Raw genomic sequence first — 22,576 nt, 5'->3', positions numbered from 1 at the left:
CAGTTCAATATGATGAAATTCAAATGACCCAAACAAGATAGTTTCCTGGTCAATGACAAAAAGAGGGTGGAGACTGAATGACCATAAGTCAGAAATGAACAAATTGAAGCTGGGGAATATTTACAATGTTTTTTGTTTTTGCTTTGTGGTGTGTTGATTAGATAAGAAAACTGTTCACATCAGTGTTGGCCACTTGATTTATGATGGAGGATATGTCCCTGTGATAACTATTAGACTTTTTATTTATTTTTGCTGTCATATTTGTCATGATAAAGTGTGATGTAGGTCATACTGACTGTATTAGATGCTGTAATTATGGCTGTGTCTCAAACCCCAGTGAACTCTCTAGCCACCCAGAGAGTGTTGTAGGACATGACTGGAGTCTTTTAAACGTGCACATTGTGAACGCAGGAACGTGAACGATTCTTATCAGAGAGACTATTTTTAACACTCCTATTCTTTGCTCTTGCAATGTTAATTGCAATGATTTAGCCTGAGGTATTCAGTGCACTGCAGCGCTGCTGGAAAGTTGGTGGAAGTTTCTCTGAATTCACAGCGATTCATGTTATGTAGTGATCCAAGTGCAACAGATCCTGAGCTAGGAGAGCTTGACCACATCCCACTGTTTTGAAAATATTCACTGACCATTTATAGAAAGATCACAGAACCACATTTGTAGGAACAACGTTTCCCCAAAATCCACATGCACTCACGCTGACACATATAGACGCTTTGAAATGTATTCTGCTTGTTATTTGGACACTGAAGGTACAGGTAGATAGCATGCTTGCACTCAGACTGTTTAATAACATATTTTTAGAACCATGGCCGATTAGCTTTTATTGCCTCCACAGTGCAGTAAGAATCTTCCTAATAATTATGTTATTACATTTCAAAGCTGCAGCCCCTTTATCCTGTAGTGCACTTATTCAGTGTATAAAAATAGTTTAATATAAGCATGCAATTCTGTAGTTGAAGGCATGAGAACAGAACATGCTTTTATGCACAGCGGTGTATGTTGGTGCTCACACGCTACGGGACCCACAAATGCCCTGACTGCGTGTGGGAAAAGACCCTCTGAACTCTTCTTCACACTGGACGCAGGCTGAGCCCCCCTTCCCCCTTTATCTGTTCTTTCTCCCCAGCTCCCTCTCTCTCACACGCCGAGCGTCAGGCTGCATTAACTATGAATCAATCTTGTGTTGAACGCTTTGACTGCAGATGGGGTTAAGAATTAAAGGGCGCATAGATTCTCTGTCCTCGTCCATTTGTTAGCTCGGGTTCTATAACTCATTAACTCGGACGCTGTCAGGGGAAGAAAAGATTTCCCAGGATTTTTGAAGGAGCATCTGAGTTTTGATTTGAACAATTAAACTTCTTACGTTTTGTCTTCTTTTAGTGTCCATTGTCGTGGTTAAAGGAGTCGTTAATCCAAATAATATGAAAACTGTCATTATTATCATATTTTCATTAACATTTTTAGGAACATCCTGACGGCAAAAGCACCCTGAAGTGTCATAAAAGTCAACTGTTTGGTTTGCGCGCTTTATTTCATGTATTCTGAAACATTGTGTGGTGAACAGACCAAAATTTAAGTTATTATTCGCTGATAGTCTTGCCATCTAGTGGCCGTAAACTGATGCACCATGAGCCTGTGACTGTTATTTTAGTATTATTTAAATAATAATATAGTATTTATTAACATTTTTGCTTTTTTTTTTCCTTTGGGTAAAAACATGCTTTTTGTCAGTTTAATAGTTTTATTTTAATTGTCTTGAATAAATACCGGTCAGTGGTTTGAACCCGTGACTTTCCATTTTTGTGAACTGGATCAGCCTTTTCAGTGAAATGATCCGACTCAAAAGAACGATTCATTCACATGTTTCAGAGATGACTTTAGTCTTGGTCTGTTTATCACAAACTATCATGTCACTTCAGAACACTTGCACAAAGTCTTATGACCCACTTTTATGGTTTTATTTATTTAATTTCATAAAATTTGGCGCTTGACCGCCCCAGTCCTCATTTACTTCCATTATTTTAAAAAGAGCGATCAGTGCATTCCTCCAGAATTCACCTTTTGCGCTCCACGCAAAAACAGAAATAATGTTGTTATTATAAATGTGTTATCTATTATAAATGTTCCTTTTTGCATATTTCACATTTCCTCTTGAATGGCAGGAGGTTGTGACTAGCGAAACAGCAGAATGACTAATGTGCTTCTCGTCACCTTTAGACACTTATCTGATGGTCCCCGCTCATTTTGCATTTGTCAGTCCACAATAGTTGAAGGAGTTGAACTGCTGCTGTTCTCTAAGCGCGTCAAGAGTGTGCTTGTTATTTTCAGAACAGGGAAAATGGTCCAGTTATATCACGTATCTGTGTGTTTGTTTCAAATGTAAGATTAATGGTGGGGGGTGTATAGTGTTGCTCCGAGGCGCTTGTGTTGGTGGCAGTGGGTTGAAACAAAAGCTTGATTGTTGCACTAATTGAAATGTGATACCTGCTACTTGTGATGGCTTTTTGCTTGGAGTAGTTAAAGGTGTCGGTGCAGGCGGGTATTTCAGCCCTGTTAACTTTTAATACGTGTGCCGAGGTTGACTCACATCTCAGTGACTCATGTGTGCAAAATGAATCGGAAAACGAACCGTTTGGAGCTTACAGGATTTTAAAGATTTATTGCACCGTGCAGATCTTGCAACGAAAACATTTTCAAACATAAATATTTCTGATTTGCAGCCTGTGCCATGATTTACAGCACTAATTTGTAGATCCTTGTAACTTTCTGTTCTGCTAACCAGGGGAAAAAGTAAAGTTAGTCCTCCTCAGTGAAGACCGGAGTGAGTAATAAATTGAATTCCTTTCACTCATCCACTTTTGGACGTCTTTAGCCCTTCGAATGAATGCCAGGTTGTTTATCATGGAATAAAATTTCCAGTTTTTAAACAGCAACTTTCTCCCTTCACTTTTTTGACATCCAGTCAAGAGCTCGACTGTGAAGGTTTGTCTTTCACAAGTCAGAAATTCTGCGCGAATCATTTGGAAACTTGTGAGTCATAATTAAGAGTCTCTGCATGGCATCTGTGTGCGAGCGTTGATGCTTCGCTTTACAGCTTCCTTCAGTGTCCTATAGCACGAGTCGAATTTAAGAGGAATGTGTAAGTTGCATCCAGCTGTGGCTGCTTGTGTAAAGCTGTGTTGCCATGACGACACTCTTGCACGACTGGCTCAAGGTCGTTTGGGCGGTGACGACGAGCTGGATGTGCCTTGTGATGGCGTGTGCACGATATGCACACATACGCGGAAGGAAGCTCTCTGCAGTGCTGTGGGTGGCTGAAAGTGAAACTTGGAAATACATGCATACACGTTCTGTGCATGAAGACTTTCACTTGAGACTGTGATCGGGCTCATGAAGGAAAATATTGTGTTTGGTTTTTCATTTTCTCAATGCCGTCAAACTTAATTTGGTAAATTTTCCAGCCCAGTACACATTTCACTGCGATCTGTAGTTGTTTTCCTGTTAAAAGTGGAGAGGGGGGGGGGGTGGCGGCTAATGAGGTTTAAAGAGTGAAAAGTGCACACTCCTGTTTTTTTTTTCTCTCGCTTTTTTGGCTTTCTCACCCTCTGCTGAAGAATGCTCGTAAAACGGGTTCACCTGAATAAGCCCATGGGAGAGTTAGCCCTGGTCTGGTCTTGTTACCGTTGTAAAAAGTTAGCAAGACTCTGTGTGTGTTTGTGTTGTGTTTAGGGCCCTGTTGTATAATAGTAGAGAAGTCATGAGGTAAACGTTAACAGATGCGTTCTCCAGCAGTCGAGCCTAGAGGAAGAACAGGGGAGAGAGAGAGAAAAAGAAGTAGATGGAAAGAGAAAAAGTCAACTTTGGATGAACTTTTCAACTGCTTAGCGGCCACCTTGTTTTCATTTTGCCAGCATCCCCACCCCCCAATTTGGCGAAAGGTTTGTGGAGAGTTACTCAGAATTCCAAACGTACAAAACCCCACTGTAGTGCTGGAAAACTTTTACAACTGAGCTGCATTACTGTAGAATATTTACTCTACAATTAAAGGATTAGTTCACTGAAAAATGAATGTGCTGTCATTGTTTATTCACACTCATGTCGTTCCAAACCTGTGCGACTATTATTTTATCTGTGCAACGCCAAATAATATATTTTGAAGAACATCTAAGGCAGCGGTTCTTAAAGGGATAGTTCACCCGAAATGAAAATTTAGTTCTTAATTACTCATCCTCATGTCGTTCCAAACCTGCAAGACCTTCATTTATCTTTAGAACACAAATTAACGTACTTGTGATGAAATCCGAGAGCTTTCTGACCCTCCATAGACAGCAAGAGAACTACCACGGTCAAGGCACAGAAATGCAGTAAGGACATTGTTAAAATAGTCCATTTGACTTTAGTGGTTCAACTGTAATTTTACGAAGCTACGTTTTGTGTGAAAAGAAAATAAACTACTGATGTCACATGGACTGTTTTACTGATGTCCTTGCTGCGTTTCTGTGTCTTGACTGTGGTAGAACCCTGAATTTCCTACTGGTTTGGAATGACATGAAGGTGAGTAATTGATGACAGACGTTTCATTTTTGGGTGAACTACCACTTTAATCCTGGTCCCAGTTGCATCAGTTATTTTGGAAATTATTGCAGGGCAATTTATTATAACGAAATCATAATAATAATAGGCCTAGTAAAAATAAGAATGTAACAGAACTACATTCATTGGAAAATGCCAAATATCTTATCATTGCCAACAATTGATGTTTTTGACAATATCTCTGGCTATCATCGATACAAGATCATCGTCTTTAGACACACCCCAGCAAGGGGAGGTTATCGTAGGGCCTTTTCGCAGTGCGTGCCTTGCGTGTCCGTTCACTATCGTTATGCCACTGGGCAGACAGCACTTTGCCTGTTACGTCGTTTGGGCTGCCTTGTTGAGCGCAGTGGCACTGAGAACATTATATTTCACATACTAAGCAGTTTAATTTTAATAAAAAATTTGTAATACGATTAGTCCAACGAAATTGAATAGTTCGGTTTGTTATGCGCTAACCGAAAGCCTCGTACTGAATGGTTCAAAACGAATGTGTGCATTGTTACACCCCTGCTGTTAAAAACATCTTATTTTATACTTCATTAAAGAAAGTATATCAAGGACCTTCATTTCTGGGTGAACGATGCCTTTTAACTCTGCATTACTCCAAGTGAGAGTTTTGTTTTAGTGCGGTTGTGGGTCATGGGGCCAAATTTAGTCTCATGTACAAGTTCAGTCTTTCAGTATTGCTGCTGACATTTGAAAGTGATTGTTGAACATGAACTAACTGTTCTTTTCCACTTCTTTCGACTCTCACGTTCCCCTTTATATCTGAATGTGTAACTCTTCCTGCTTAAAGTAGGACCTGTCCTCACCTTTTGACTTGCAATCATACAATTATGTTGTAATAATTATTTTCTGATAACGTGATCCAAAAAAAAGGTAACATCTTTAGTAATTTAGTAGACTTTAAATAAGTACACTAGACAAGACATGTTATGGAAGCACCCTTTGCAAACACTATTTGAAACGTGGACTATAATTTTTGCATGGTGTCTGATGTTCTTTTTATGTCAGCCTTCATACCGCAAAGCCAATTTGCATCCAAGGTTGATGCACCCCTCTTTTGCACTATGTATTTCCATAGGTTTCAGCTTATTGTTTTGTTCCTGAGGAGCGTCACAGAGTCCATAATCTCTCGGTCTCAGGCCGATAATCTGATGATGTTGAAGGGACAACGCTGAATAGGATTTTAGCTTTGGAGTGATTAAATCAAAGGTAGAATACAAGCTGGTACGCGGTGCCATCATAGCTTTGCAGCAGAGCAGATGCACCTCATGCTCCGGCCTCGATAGAATAGGTTGCACCAGGTGGGGAAAAGCAACGCTCTGTCCCTTTAATCACATCATTTATGTTTTAATTAGCCACTGTCACAGCCGTTGTGTGCTGTGCAGAGGCGGTCACACACCTGAGACACATGTGTCACTCATCACAGAGCGTGACCGACTGAACGGACACCACAATCTGCGTTCTGTGGTTCGCCAGTGCATATTTGCATTGAATATATTGAAAATATCCATGTCGATCCATATTAAGATTCTGCATTTAGATGCTTGTGCCACAGGATGTGGGAGGGTTTTATGGCTTTCGGTTTGAAATGCATGTCATTCTACTGGTTAGAGTCCAAGACCGTGTGGTAAAACAGATTACATCCTGGTCTCTGTGCTGTCTGTCTGCCTGTCGCCATAGCTTCACTCATGTTTGTGGCCTGTTGTCAAGGTGACGAGGCCATTCGTGGGCGGGGACAGCTCTCTTCGCTGTGGAAAAGATGATGGGCGTCCTCTTCCCTCTAGGAGGTCCATCTATCCAATGCACTATTAATAGAGCGGCTGGCAAATGCATTGGCCTTTTGTCATTACTAAATTTTAATTAAAATTGAATTATGTATATACACACACACACACACACACACACTGCCAAAGTCCTACCACTATATATATCACATCATAATGCCATGAGCTGCTTTACCTTTCACCCTTTGTGGTTTGGAAATGATGATACAGAACCCTGATGCCAAGAAAGCAGACACAATTTGGATGATCTGTTATGTTGATTTCGCATCTATGCGGTAGTTGCATTGCTCTCTATGTAGGATCAGAAAGGATTTAATCGGATTTCATAAAAAGTATCTTAATTTGTGCTTAGAAGATGAACAAAGGTCTTGATGTGTTTGAACAGCACAAGGGTAATTAATGACAGAATTTTAATTTTTAGGTGAACTAAGGTTTGCAACTTTGAAGCCCCCTACAGTTAAGTAGGGATGCACTGGTCCATAAATCGGCAATCGGACTTTTTTTTTTTCCGGCCGATTTTTAACGGATGTGTGGTCGCATGCAATGACTACATTAGGTGCGTTCAACTTGAAGCAGCGCTTCACAGAATGATCACTGTATGGCATCAAAGTACCGCGAGAGTACCACGGATCCAATGCATTCGAATCGCTCTCGTGGTACTATGATGTCATACAGTGATCATTCTGTGTAACGCTGCTTAAAGTCGAACGCGCCTACATTAATCATTCGCTATCATGTCATTGGTGTGTGGAAGTATTTAGAAATCCGTGCGCAGGACACGGGCATCCGTACAGCCCTGGAAGTGCAGAGCTACACATCTAAGTCACAGATAGCAGGAAGCCATCAGCTGTTGGTGTACTGGCGGAAAAATAAGAGCCCCTTTCCTGCGTTTACTGAATTTGCGCGAGCATACTATACCTGTGACAAAACTGAAAGGTAAAGGTTTTTTGTAAAAAAGAGCTTGCATAAACATTTGAAAAGGCAGAAATAAACGTCACTTCTGTATAGGATGATTATTTTTTATTTTACATTAAAATTACATCGACTTTTGATATAAAATCACCTGCTGTAGCACACTGAAAAAAGTGTTTAATTTATCCAATAAAAAAAATTTAGGGTAATGATTCACATCTATATTTTTTTAACTCGAGACCTTTTTTTTTTAATTTAAAACCAAATTTAATACTGAATGGTGATTAAGAAACATCTTATTGAATGTGTGTTGATTGTGTTGTTTGGACTGTAGAACTATGCAGTTGTTGACTTTAATTTCACATGGTTTCAGTTCATCTTTTAATTTAAGGCCAGTTCTATGTAGTTTCAACCCAATTTAAAAACAAAAGCTAAATGCTGATGTCTGTACCATCTATGTTTGTACTGAATGTAGGCTACTTACTGTGCAGATACTGCCGTTAATTTCACTGATTGATTGAAATTTACCAATATCTGCCTTATAGAGTAAATTGATTCAAAATGATTTATAAGTTGTCAGATGCTTAGACATTGGAGCACTTTAAAAGGTCGATGTGTCTTTTTTGCCTAAGGAAAGTGTCACAATTCTTCCTGACAGTTTGACTCATCACCTGAGCTTGTCTCCAATCAGCATCTGACCAAACAGTGTTCAGGATCAGTGCGTAGTGACCGATCTCTCACTCAGCACCCAGTCAGACACCATCAGTAGTGGCGAGAGCACACTGCTGACCCCAGAGCAGGTCAGAGGTTATCTTTAAGAAAAGAACAAGCCAACAAAAGCAACTGGCCTTTAACCTTGCTTATTCTGCTCTGTAGAGCGCTGAAAGCTAGCTGCCACTTTGCTTTAGCAGTTCTAGATGTAGAATACGCTGTTACAGGAAGTTTCTAGGTTTATTTCTAGGTTTAGTTTTGATTTAATTCAGGTGAGGAAGGTCGCAGCATAACTGTGGTTTTTGCACTGATATGTTGGAGAATTTGACTTGGTTGACATTTGTTGGCTGTGTAAAAGACTTGCTAGCACCATTTTGCAGTTAGTTTTCCATCACGCACCCCTCTTTTTGAGAGCGACACATTTAATTACTGTTTTCCTTCTCTTTTGACATTGTAAATGAAAAAAGGTGATGTCCCGATCAAACCTTTCGTGTAGCTTTTACTATTTGACTGGTTCCAGACCTTCAATTTGCTTGTAGCTCAATTCGTTTTCATGAAATAACTGTGACTTGCCAGTCAGCCAACGGTTTTCTGCCAAGGTGACTAAGAGTGTAACCTTGAAATATTCAGAGAAGCCTTTAGAACTGGACCGGGCTTCATCAAACGTATTGGCAGTTAAAACTCGATTAGTTGATTTTTATCTGCAATTTTGGAGCGTTCCCCAGCCTTCGGCCTTTCTCTCGTGCTCCCTGGGTGCTCGGCCTGTTCGACCTCTCTGTTGTCTCAGTGCTCATAAGTCATTTAAACACGCTTTTAATAGTGTTAGTCTATGTTGAACTGGCGTTTAGCCCGTGTTGGGGCAGCATGTGCTGAGGGAGAGGAAAGAGAACCTGGAGAACAGAAGGGGTCACAGGCTGAGGTCAGCATGGGGCACTTAGCTCCCTTTACTATGAAAACTGCATAATTTGATTTGTGAATTAGGATGATGGAGGAGAAAAAAGCAAAGAAAGACACAGACAAGGCCTGTTTTAGGCCGGTCCTAATTTGCAACAGGGTCTTTTTTACATTACAGAAAATAGTAGTCGACAGATATTGTTTTTTTTTTTTACAATGTCGATATCTTGAAAAGCAGGGGTACCGATAGCCGATATAAAGCCGATATTATTTATTATTGTTATTAATATTTAAGAAATGTGAAATCATTTGACAATGGATAAAAAAATAACTGTGTAAAATAAACATAATTATACTTTAGATGACAAAGTATTTTTTAACAAATAAATAAATATTAATAAAAATATAATTAAAAATGAAGTAAACACTGTAACCAACAGGGATTTCAGTATTCTCGGAAGTTTGGATACACGTACACACTTTACAAGATCTTACAGCTGGATTCGACCATCGAAGTTTGCAAGGTTTGTAAAATTAAATGTTCATTATTCATTCAAAGCTTTGTTTAAATTATATAAATGCGTATTTGCTTAATGCTGACGGCAAATGAGAAAGTATTATAATGTTTGCCTTTCTAGTACTAATAATATAAAAGCAATCGTCATAATACTTTCTGTATACATTAATTTATTTGTTTAACCTTGCTATCAGATTATTAGACCGAGTTCTTACCATGTTAGACACAACTGTTAACAACGACACAAGAGTGAGAATATAAGCACTGTGTGCTCAGATGCTGCCGTCCTGCCTCGAACACATTAGCCAAGCAGAAAAACTTATCGGCCAATGCCAATATTTGAAAAATTACAAATATCGGCCGATATATCGATATAAAATGTCCTCTAAATAATACAGTATGAATAATGTATTGGGGCAGCTGTGGCCTAATGGTTATAGAGCCAGACTAGTTACCAGAAGGTTGCCGGTTCAAGTCTTGGTGCTGGCAGGAGTTGTAGGTGGGAGGGAGTGAATGAACAGTGCTCTCTTCCACCCTCAATACCCATGGCTGAAGTGGCCTTGAGCAAGGCACTGAACCTCAAGTTGCTCCCCGGGCCACTGGATCTATAGCTGCCCACTGCTCCGGGTGTGTATTCACTTCTTACCGCTGTGTGTGTGTGCACTTGGATGGGTTAAATGCAGAGCATGAATTCCGAGTATGGGTAACCATACTTGGCAAATGTCACGACTTTCATTTATTTCATTTAATTATTGAATAATTTAAAATTAAAATTGTTACAGTGCCATATGCAAATTGCTGACATATTATTGACCAAAAACAATAAATTGTAGAGGCATAAGTTAATTGCCATTTAAGATTGGTTTGGCATTTGAGGTTGGACATTGATGTCAAACAAAAATATAGTAAACATATTTAAAAAATAAAAAATAAAAACTTTTTAAAAAGTTTTCAAATTCAGGTTTATAACATTACTTTCTCTTGAGCACTAAAACCTTTGCTGTAGCTCTTGAGTCATCCTGCTTTTAACATTGTTTGAAATCCCACATTCTACCAATTTCAAAACAAATCCAAGCGGTGAGAAAGAAACAGATAAGTAAAAGAGAGAGTGCAGGGGGATATGGGAGAGCGAAAGAGAGCAGCGATCCTCCTGCCAGTAGAATCCTTTTGTAGAGGTCAGAGTTCAGCTGCTGTGTCGCTATTGGCTGAGGAAAGGTGAAATTAAAACCACTGTAAACTTTTGACCCTGCCGGAGCTGCGCAGGAACACCCAGAACCAGTTTGGAATGGAGCCTACGCTCTTCCTATGTTTACTCTGAGAAAGAGGGAGAGGGAGAGGGAGAAAGAGCGGAGGCTGGAAAAAGGAATCGACACAGTCACAGTCTGGAATGAATAAATTGTTCAACAGCACAGAGCAGTCAACGCGAGTTCAAGAAAAAATAAAAAAACATTTCTGGAAAGAAATGCAGTGGAGTTTTAGGCTGCACTAGTTTATTTCTCTCTCTTTTCTCCCTTCCTTCTGGGTTCAAAATCTGTGGTTGTTTTCCAGAATGGAGCTGTGCTATTTAAATGGACTTTTTTATGAGGAAAATGAGGCCCACCCTCTGCTTTTTCCATTTGCCCTCAGAGTGCTGTGTTTTTATGTGTTTGAAAGAGTCGATGCTGCATTAGCTCACTGGATAAAACCGAGGCTGGATGACCAGTTTCCCTTTTCTCCATCCCTTTTGCAGTCTTTTTCTTTCCTTCCATGCTTTTTTCCCCCCGTCAGGCTGCTGAAAAGCCTCTCTGTCATAGATTAATGAATGAATTTGTATGGACTTTGTGTTTTTTTTTTACCCTTATGCTTGCTTGTTTTTGCTCTCTCTCTCTTTCCTGCGGAGGTGATTCTCCCAGAGTTTGTTGCATTTTTCCTTGAACGCTACAGTTTTTGCTCTGCAATGTTGGTATGAGGTTGCATGTGCCGGTTTCTTGAACGAGAGGGAAGGCTGACGCTTCATCTTCCCCCTAATATAGTACTTAAAGACGTGTAATGTGTGTATGTGTTAGTTTTGCACAGCAGGAATGACTTATTATCTGGTGGTCTGTTACAGTAACACAGTTGGATTAACAGATTAATTTTTATGAATCAAAAAGTGGGCCTGTGGCACACCCATAAGCAACACAGCATACACACTAGGGCTGCACAATTAATCGGCTTAAAATCAAAATAGTGATATGGCCTGGTGTGATATGGTGGTATTAAACCTCAAAAGGCTGTGATTTAATTCAATAAATATAACTGTGTAGTGTGCTTCACAGTGAAGGACATGCGTTCTGATCTGTTTGTATATATATATAGTGATTAATCACAATTGTCTTTAATTAATCGCATTAAGCACAAAATTCAATAATTCATTCAAAAGTAGTGTATTGTGCACTTTTTTCACTTAAAAGTACTACTTTATAAAAAACGTGCAATAACATTTGGTTTGCAAACACTTTAAATAAATAAGGTGCTTTTTTTTTACAGCAGTATTCCTTTTACATACCAGTTAAAATATTTATTTTAAATCTCAACTTAAGATTTAACATTAATGACATTTTATATATATATATATATATATATATATATATATATATATATATATATATATATATGAATAATATGAACATTTTCCAACAAAATGTGAAAAGTAACATGTAGAAAAAAGAAAATTGCACAAAGAACTTGTACAGATTTTTTACACAACTGCAGATTTTTTCCTGACCTTCTTTTCTCTGTAATTAAGGGTCTACACTGTCGCTGTAAAATACAATTCCTACCCGGATATCCGTATGCACAAAGGCACAGATCCCTAAACAAAGCCATATCTTCAGATGAAACTTTTTTTTTTTTTTTTTTTTGGTAGAAGCATTTTTTACATTTGAACTAGCACTTCATGACCACAACACGTTATGCACGAGAACACTGCAGAAGACACCGGCGCAAGTGGAATGTACCAAAAACATGGTGACATTTAATTTAAGTAAATATTATGGGCGATATATTGCCTCACCAAAAATTATTAAGGTCATTAACATATATTGCACGATAAGTCGATATATTTAGTATTGCAACATTTCTCTTTACTCATTCCTTATCTTTCTAGCTACTTTTTTAAACCGTGCCTAAAACTTGGTATTATGAGCACTTCCTGTTAGGCCTGTCGCAATAATCAATATACTGCGCAATATATACATGACCTCAATAATGTTTTGGTGAACGCTGATTATGTTGATTACGTTCTGGGCCACTTTGTAAAATGGTGGAGGACAGTAACTCCGGGAGAAGATTTGTTGAATAAATTGTTATTATTGTTTTCTTTGTGCACAAAATGTATTCTCGTAGCTTCGTAAAATTACTGCTACTGAACTACTGGTGTTGCATCACATGGACTATTTTACAGATGTCCTTGCTTTGTCCTCAATTTGTGTTCCGAAGATGAAAAAAAAGTCCTACGGTTACTACGAGTAATTAACGACCGAATTTTCAATTTTGGGTGAATTAACCCTTTAAAATCAAAGTATTTAATATAATATTTAATCCAAGTATGGCACCTTAACACACAGCTATGGCCACTCCCTCTAGATCTATATTGGTACACAAATTAAAAAACTTTGTTGGAAACAGTTTAGTGGGAAGAAGCTTCAATTAAAGAGTGTGCTTATGCAGTATTCTTTGAATGTGATCTCCTTTACTTGACGATTTCATCACCTACTGCATCCTCAGATATCTTTGCTACTTTTTTTTCAGCGCTGGACAGTGAGTGCGTCCAGGTTTGGTGAAGTGAATTGTGTGTCAGTACGCTTGAGTTCAGATAATGCAGAGTGTTGCTGTGAAAAGCTTTTGGATCTCTGCACATGTACACACATGCTTGGCACATGTCTGCATGTCTGGGCTGTTCGCTATTGTTCTCTCTCTTGGTTTTTCTCACCATCCTCCTCCTCCAGTCATAACCACTCTATGTCCCTTGCTCTTGTGCTGTTTTCTTTTTCTTTCTCACTCCCTCCCTCCTTTTCTTTTTGTTCTACCTTGGCTCATCTCTTGCACTTGCTGTCTCGCTCGTCTCTGCTGCAGAATGGAGCCGTCCAGAGTGGTCATGCGGCGGCAGCCAGTAACTTGTGCCACCTCATCCTCCTCATGCAGCGTGTCCGAATAGATATTGCCACAGTTCATTTCCACAGGGTTTTCATCCTCGTTTTGAAAATCCAGAGCGTGTGCGTGCCGTATAGTCTGCAGAGGTTTTGTTGTGAATGTGTTTGTTATTTAGTGAGTGTTTGCACTGAGCTCAGATTTCATGCTTTTTATTTCAGGCTCTGCCAGAATGGGGTGACTATTTTGGGTCTGAATGGGTCTTGCTTTAGAGTCATTCTTCATGTCTCTCTTTATATGTTCCTTATTTTTCTTCCCTTCCTTTACAATTCATTCATCTGTTTGTAAAGATGCATTGGATTCATATGCACAGTTAACATAGTGTCACTGTGATGTGTTACCATTGAGACATTATGCACCATATACTCAATGAAAGCATGACTGGGCAGGTACATGTGCAGACATATGTAGTACTTGCCTGTCCCTAATGAAAAAGCTCCAGTTAAAAGCATTCGTGCAAATAACTAATAATAATAATAGTGTTATTTTTATGATGTCAAATAAATTATCAGATGCAAGTGAAACTGAAGTAGGTCAAAAAGTACTGCATCACAATAATAATAATAATAATAATAATAATAAAACATGTTGTTGAATAATTACAAAATAACCTGTTATGAAATTTGATATAGGAAACTTCAATTGAATTCAAATTGAAGTACACACAAAAATTAAAGTCCCATCCAACTCCAGATACAATATAAATACAAAGTGAACTGGTTCGGTAAATGTGTAATTGGCTAAATATGGCTATGTTATGTAATATATAGTCTCGCATAGCCAGAGCTTCAGACTGAAGGTCTGGATTCTGTAGCAGCTTTCATTGGCCAAGGCCGCCCGTGAGGCCGTTTGACCGACATGTAAAACAACCAATCACAGTTCGTTTCGTTCATCGTCACGTTTCGAGGCGTGCAAATGTCGGCACAATAACAGACCGGTGTCTAAAACTCTCGGACATATTTTAAAGCCGTGAAATTTAAATATTTCAATACTTTTGAAAATCCTGCATTTAGTTGATCCTGATAAGCACTCGTTGTCACAATTATAAACACTAGGCTTTCCTCTTGCGTGAGAGGGTTTGGCGCCACGGTATCTTTGTTTCCCGGTGGAATGTTACAGAACGCGACACACGTCTCGCGCAAATCCTGTAGAATTCAACCAATCCGATGAGGACTTCGACATTCCTGAAGCGTTTCCACTGTTATGTGCCATATGCATCAGACGTTCAGCCAGCGGTCTGTGGGTGTGACGTCTGAGGCCGAGACTATTTAATGTATTGTAATGGATGTTGATAATAATAATAATAATAATAATAATGTTATTGTTATTTTCTCAATAGTAAGAAGTATCAAAATACATGCTATTATTATTAATAATAACACTATTGTTATTATAATTATACATTTTTTTAATGGTAATAAAATATTAAAATACATGTTATTGTTGTTATTACTACTATGTTGATCTTTCTTCAAAACAGCCGGTAAAAGAGTCGCGTGATAACGTGCGTCATCACTTCGACACGGTGTTAGATCTGGCTTTTGTTCACACAGCGCTCATCCCGGGATTGAACCCGGCAATGTTACTAGGTCTCCGACCCGGGATCAATGCCGGAATCAATCCCGGGACGTGTTTGCTTTCACACAGAAGGCGACCCGGCAATGTTCCGGCAATATGCCGGGTCTGACGTGCACATTTCCCAGTATAAATGGGTATTCAGTGAGAGAAACTGTGTAATGGCTGGTTTCCTTTGACAGTCAGTGCATGGCTTATGTCTTGCTTTTCCTTCACTGTAAGTGGCAGTTTGTTTTAAAACACCGTCAGTTTTATATAAAATGCCAAGCGGAGTTTTTATGAGGTATAGAAAATAAGCTAATAATGTCTTTAATCTTAATGCATGATTGAGGTGTGATTTGTTAAATGGCTTGATAGCCCTTTTATTGTACAAGGAGAACTGGCAGTCACAGGTGCCGCTGACATAATTATAAGTCTGTTTCTTTCAATAATGTATTTCTCCCTTTAACTCGGTGTGATTGTTTTGAACGGCCCATTGAATTTGACTGCTGATATGTATGAAGAAGGTGTTGAGCTGGACTGTGTGTGGTGTGTATGTGGCGACAGGAGGCAGCCCCATCAATAATGTAGGTTCTCTCTGTATGGGGTCAAGGCATGATGGGATATTAAGATGTTACCCTACTGGTCGTCAGGGAAACAGGCAGAGGAGACAGCAGCAATTGGGGAGGGTGGTTGTGGTTTTGTAGTCTATATCTGTAGAATTTGCAGTCAGTAAATCTCAATTTTGTTCATCTCTTTAATTTTCATTTATAAAATATTCTTTCCCCTCCAGCCAGTGTATTAGTTTCCATAAAACAGATAGATTTGTGTTTACAAAAAGCCATTGAATTCACTGGTGCTGCATTTTATAACAGGAGTTTTACAACTGAATAGCAAACAATGATTGTGTTTAGAGTAATCCACTTATTAGTTATGACTGGTCGATGTCTGAATGTTTCAATCATTGTGAATAATGCAGTGGATTAATATGCTTTTGTCTCGTGACCATTTAATATCACGCCTGATTTGAAACTAAGTTGCGGAAATGGTGGTAGATTTGGGAAGTTCAGTTCAAACTGTCTGCTTCAGTGAAACAGTTCAGATGTCTGAACCATTTGTCCCAGTGAGACATTTTGCATGTATTAAAATGTTTTTGTGAAGAATAATCCTCTGTGCTTATCAATTGTTGTTTATTACCATTCATTATTAGATTAAAATTATTTTCAAAAATGCAAGTCGTTTTGTCATTTGTGTGTTTAAGAGAACACCATTTTTTTTAATTGTTTTTCCATTTAAATGAAACATTTTCTTGTATTTAATGTAAATATTGTATGTGTGTACTTAATTATTTTATGTATATGTAATATATACATTATTCATATAACATCAATTGGATTTTATAGAGTTATTCATTATAAAAACTTCTACTGAGTCGTAAATAAAGCTCCTTTAACATAATTTTCTGAAATAAAGTTTTTAAGAGATCGAGAGGGAGAGAGAGAGAGAGAGAGAGAGAGATAATGGGTGTTGTTGACAGATAAAGTCCCCACAGAAAGAGACAGACAGATTAGCTTCGAAGAGAGAACAAGAACCGGTTGAACCCATGAGGTTGAATATGTAAATATGATTGCAAAGAGCCACCAGGCTTTTTCCAGGAAGAGGAAGTGGTGACGCAGAACTTGTGTGTAGGAAGGCGCAAACAGGATGCCTGCTTTTGCTGCTTCCTGATTCGGATATTCTTGATAACTTTCCCATTAAAATAGCCATTATTTTCAGATAGACTGGAAGTGGATCTTCACTTGGAGATGCTCATCTGGTGCATTCTGTAAGAAGTCTTTGCACAAGCTCGGCAATAATGAGCTGTGCTTTTCTGTGTTTTTTATCAGATGTTCAGTGTTCACTTTCAAACTTCTGAAAGAATTGGAATTGCATCACTGTAGAATGGAGTTGTAATGACCTTAAACCCACCTGCTATCATGACTGCTAGATCGGAAACATTAGAGCAAGATACAGGCTGAAGTTTCACTCTTGGTTGTATCCTTGATTCTACTGTGGGCTCCACATCTCCTGCTTAATTAAAGGCGTATGTGAAGTGCTCATCCTTGGCTTGGACTGAAGTTTTCTCGCTCTTGTTCTTTTCCTTTCAGTGTTTTGCTTTAACTCGTTGTGTTCATCTCCTCACATTCTCATTCATGCTCGCCCTGGCTCTTTTATGCTCTCTTGAGCAGAATGTTGATGTGCCGTTTGGTTTTGTTGCTGGCAGGGCTCTGAAGCAGTTCAAGGAATGAAAACAAAACCGGAAACTTAACTTAATTTTTACAGAAACCAAAACTAAATCAAATTTTATAGTTCTGAAAATAATAAGAACATTTTAAAGGGCCATTAACCGGTTGATAATGTTATTTTATCATTCCATTTAATATTTGAAATTTGCTGTCAACCAATCACGAAGTAAAGTAGTAGCTACGGCCTGCAAATGTGACGTTGACGCACACATCCATTCTGTGAATGGAGAAAATGGAATACAACTGTAGGCTTGCATAAAAAGGAAATGTAGGCCTATAAACAAAATAGATTTCACTTAAATCATTGACAGATTAACAGAACGAGTTAAGGATTATTGTGACATGATCTAAAGTTCATGGAAAAGAAAACGACACAGCAGAAAGTAGTATTCTTTTTGCAAAAGCTTTACAGTTTTATTTATTTTACAGTTGTATTCAATTTGCAAAAAAAAGCTTGACAGTTTTGAATGTCTTGTTTCTATCTGTATACCAGCATTGATGTAGAACGTATAAGAGATGTAGAACATATAAAGTACTCGAGGCTCGTCTGCCAGTGGGTACCCCCCCATGCATAAAAATCAAACTCTTCAATTAATTAATTTGTCTTTTGACATTTATATAGTCTGAACTCTTTAAATCGCCAAATGGATTTTTTTGTGGAGAGAAGGGAACTTTACCTGCATTTTTTTGCCTACATTATTTCTCAATGTAATCATAAAAAGAGATGTGAGTCTATATGTGACTTGGCCTATGTTTTTTTCCCTCTCAAAATTCAATTTTATATGAGCAGTGTTGTTTAACAATGTAGCAAACATTTTTTAATATCTTGATAAAATACTTTTAAAATATGTCAAAATCTAGAAAGGATGATGGTGTATTGGCTATGATTAAGCACAGCGGTTTAAGATACCAGATTAAAAAAAAAATTTGAGTAAAGAAAACACTGCCCTTATAATAATAATAATAATAATAATAATAATAATAATTATTATTATTATTATTATTATTATTATTATTATTATTATTATTATTTCAGGCAAAGAAAGAGTTTAAAAAATAACGATAATAATACACGAGGAACAGTATTATTAACATTTAACTGACCAAAAAAACATCTTAAACCAGCACAGACCAATTTGCATCAGAAAACTAGGAACTAGTTTTTCTTTTTTCAGTACAACTATCATTCCAAGCTAGCATGACCTGTAAATGACCTCCACATCTAATATGATAAAAACAAATAGGAACTGGGGCAATTGAGCTACAAAATTACATAAAAACGCCATAAAAGCATTACAAAAAAGGTCCTTGTGGCTCATTCACTATATTCAAATTTTCTGGTCCTGTAATAGTTTATTTGAGGAACACCCAAATGTGAACTCTCATGTGCGTACACGCATATTTAGTTATAAAATGTATATTTCAGTCCTGAATGTGGATTGGTCAGCTTAAGCCAACTTTAATAAAATTAGAAAATTACTTAAGACCAATACAAAGAAAGGATCTTGGCCAACTGAATAGTATGAACATGGAAAGTATGAGCATGTACAGCGCTCAATACTTAATTGGGGCTCCTTTTGCCTGGATTACTGTAGCAATGTGGAGTGGCATGGAGTCGATCAGTCTGTGGCACTGCTCAGGTGATATGAGAGCCCAGGTTGCTCTGATAGTGGCCTTCAGCTCTTCTGCATTGTTGGGTTTGGCATATCGTATCTTCCTCTTCACAATACCCCATAGATTTTCTATGGGGTTAAGGTCAGGCGAGTTTGCTGGCCAATTAAGAACAGGGATACCATGGTCCTTAAACCAGGGACTGGTAGCTTTGGCACTGTGTGCAGGTGCCAAGTCCTGTTGCAAAATGAAATCTGCATCTCCATAAAGTTGATCAGCAGCAGGAAGCAAGAAGTGCTCTAAAACCTCCTGGTATATGGCTGCATTGACCTTGGACCTCAGAAAACACAGTGGACCAACACCAGCGGATGACATGGCACCCAAACCATCACTGACTGTGGAAACTTTAACTTGACCTCAAGCAACATGAATAGGGGTGCTCCGATCACGATCGGCCGATCATTAATGCGCATCTCATCAGTAAAGCCGGTTCTCTAATCAGCGGATAATTCCATCAGGTGCGTGATTTCACATAGAGCAGCTGTTACTACACAGAGCCATTGTTAACTGAGAGGATGCACCAAAAAACGCTGAAAATGAAGTGGATTTGCGCATCTTCTCTATTAACAACGGCTCTGTGTAGTAACAGCTGCTCTATGTGAAATCACGCACCTGATGGAATTAACCACTGATTAGAGAACCGGCTTTACTGATGAGATGCGCATAACGATCGGCCGATCGTGATCGGAGCACCCCTAAACATGAATTGTTTGCCTTTCCTCTCTTCCTCCAGACTCTGGGATCCTGATTTACTTTCATCGGAGAACATAACTTTGGACCACTCAGCAGCAGCCCAGTCCTTTTTGAAGCGAGACACTTCTGACGCTGTCTGTTGTTCAAGAGTGGCTTGACACAAGGAATGCAACAGCTGAAACCCATGCATACATCTGTGCGTAGTGGTTCTTGAAGCACTGACTCCAACTGCAGTCCACTCTTTGTGAATCTCCCCCACATTTTTGAATTTGTTTCACAATCCTCTCCAGGGTGCGCCTATCCCTATTGCTTGTACACTTTTTTTCTACCATATCTTTTCCTTCCCTTTGCCTCTCTATTAATGTGCTTGGACACAGAGCTTTGTGAACAGCCTCTTTTGCAATGACCTTTTGTGTCTTGCCCTCCTTGTGCAAGGTGCCAATGGTCGTCTTTTGTCAAGTCAGCAGTCTTCGCCATGATTGTGTAGCCTACAGAACTAGACTGCGAGACCATTTAAAGGCCTTTGCTGGTGTTTTGAGTTAATTAGATGATTAGAGTGTGGCACCAAGTGTCTTCAATATTGAACCTTTTCACAATATTCTAATTTTCTGAGATACTGAATTTGGGATTTTCCTTGTCAGTTATAATCATCAAAATTAAAAGAAATAATCATTTGAAATGTATCAGTCTGTGTGTAATGAATGAAAATACAAGTTTCACTTTTTGAATGGAATTAATGAAATCAACTTTTTGATGATATTCTAATAATTTGACCGGCACATGTAGATTTAAAATATCTTTGTTCCATGAAGGAAAAACATTTGGAATGACAAAAAGGTAAATATATTAAGACTGAATTTTTGATTTTGGGTGAACTGTCTCTTTAAAGATGTGACTTTTAGATCTGAATGGTGCCTTGACCTTAACCGTCATGAATGTCTGTACGCTTATCATTTATTTAACTCTATTTAACTGCGAAGTTCAAGGAGATAGAAAGGGTGAAGGAGATAAAAGTAGAGAAGATGCAGTCGGTTCTGCAGCATTTTTCTGGTGTGTTATAGGTTTGTGACAGACAGCTGTACGTGTCAGCACAGGCAGTGCAGTATGGGCACAGTTGTGTAATGTCTCTCTGTCAGACTCAGGAATGATGAACTCATACTTAAAGTTTTTAGGTGACTGAGAGCAAACTGTGGGAGTTTTCTTTAAAGAAATAGTTCACCCTGAAATAGAAATTGTCATCATTTACCTGTGTTGCTCCAACCCTGTATGACTTTCCTTCATCTTTGGAACAAAAATGAATGTATTAAAATTCTCTCTCAAATATTTGTCCATCCATTTAAAGTCAAACATTTTCGTGCTTCAGAAGTACATAAAGGCATCCAAAAGTAATCCACAAGACTTGTTTGTGCTTCTCTTTACCTTATTTGATGCGCTATGTGCATTTATCAGTGTTTATGCTAATTAAAACCTAAATGAAATCAAGTTTGTTATAAGCAATTGTACCAGTTTTGAAGACTTGGATTCAACGGCTCAATTCATATGGATCACTTTTACGATGTTTTCATAAACTTTGAAATGTGAGAATGATGGTTACACATGCTTTAAAAGGCCGGACACAAATGATAAAAGAATATTAAAGAAACAAAACATTTGTTTTGAAGAGGAGAAATAGTCTTAACATGTGTCACATGGTTGAGTAAATGACAGAAATTTCATATTTCGGTGAACTATGCCTTTAAATGAGAGGAAAAGGCAAATTTGCTTGTGTGTGCTCCACGAGGGAAGGGGAAAAGACTGCAAGCCGATGGTCTGTGCTCTGAGATTTCCGCTGAACTCTGGGAGGGGTCAGGCACGGGGCAAGGTCAGGGCTCTAAACAAACACACTTGCTCACATGCACGCATACAGCAGAGGGTCTATGACCAGAGTGACAGAGACTGATAACAGCAGCAGAAGCCAGAGAGAATGAAAAGAATGGAGACGAAAAGACAGCCATGTGTGCATTTATATACAGTGACTCTTTAATAGTAATTGGACGCTGAAGCCACAGTTTAAAATCAATTCTGTTTAAATATTAAACCAAATGAAAACAGAAATAAGTTGACATTTCTGAGTATTTTTATTACCTCAAGTGATTTCTAGTGAATGTATGATGTAATTTCCTGTCAAGTTCACACTAATGCCCCAGCAGAGTAACCACAGGTGTAGTTTAACACATTAGCCATATATATTTCGCAAAAAGGTGCAGTCACCATAGGCTTTGAGTAATAAATAATAATTACACCACAAATAGAAATGCATTCAAAATGCCAAAATCTATACTCAAACTAAAGTTGAACATTGAACTCAAACAGTGCTGTGGGTTTGGGGTGGGACAGACATGCAAATTTTAGCAAAATGGTCATCGTTATTGCACTCTAGTGGCATTCCAGTTTTGATTGACACGTATGATTGGCTGTTTGTTTTTTTTGGTTCATTAAAAAGAACCGGCTTTCTAAGATTTATTCATTTCAGGAATCAGACTATGCTGCTCTGGCAGTTTTCTTGTTTTGTTTTTGTCTTATTCACTTACTAGCAGGAACTGGCTCATAAGAGTCATTCACTTTTAAGAAGCCAATTTAAAATCAATATTTTAATCCAGCCCTTACAGTGGCACAGAAATCATACTTCACCTTTCAAATAAATGCCAAATGGTTTGATTATTTTATATCTAATGCAATGACCTTCATACATTTTAAGTGTGGCTTAAGTGCGATTAATATTTTG

The 22,576-nt window shown here is 38.4% G+C and overlaps 1 protein-coding gene across 2 annotated transcripts in view; it reads left to right on the top strand.

Annotated features, from left to right (window-relative positions):
• The window catches only part of ncoa3 (nuclear receptor coactivator 3), a 39,116-nt gene that overhangs the window by 864 nt on the left and 15,676 nt on the right, over positions 1–22,576 (top strand). Inside the window, exon 1 of one of the 2 annotated variants that reach the window (XM_052568812.1) lies at positions 9,395–9,446. The exons of the other annotated variant lie outside the window; for it this stretch is intronic. The gene's annotated coding sequence lies outside the window, so the exon portion shown is untranslated. Of the gene's footprint in view, positions 1–9,394; positions 9,447–22,576 lie in introns of those variants that run through there. 2 annotated transcript variants of the gene reach the window in all.

This window comes from Carassius gibelio, chromosome B11 (assembly GCF_023724105.1).
Source record: "Carassius gibelio isolate Cgi1373 ecotype wild population from Czech Republic chromosome B11, carGib1.2-hapl.c, whole genome shotgun sequence".
Classification (NCBI taxonomy): Eukaryota; Metazoa; Chordata; class Actinopteri; order Cypriniformes; family Cyprinidae; genus Carassius; species Carassius gibelio.
Note: the sequence above shows the minus strand (reverse complement) of the source record. Positions and strands in the feature narration are given on the sequence as shown.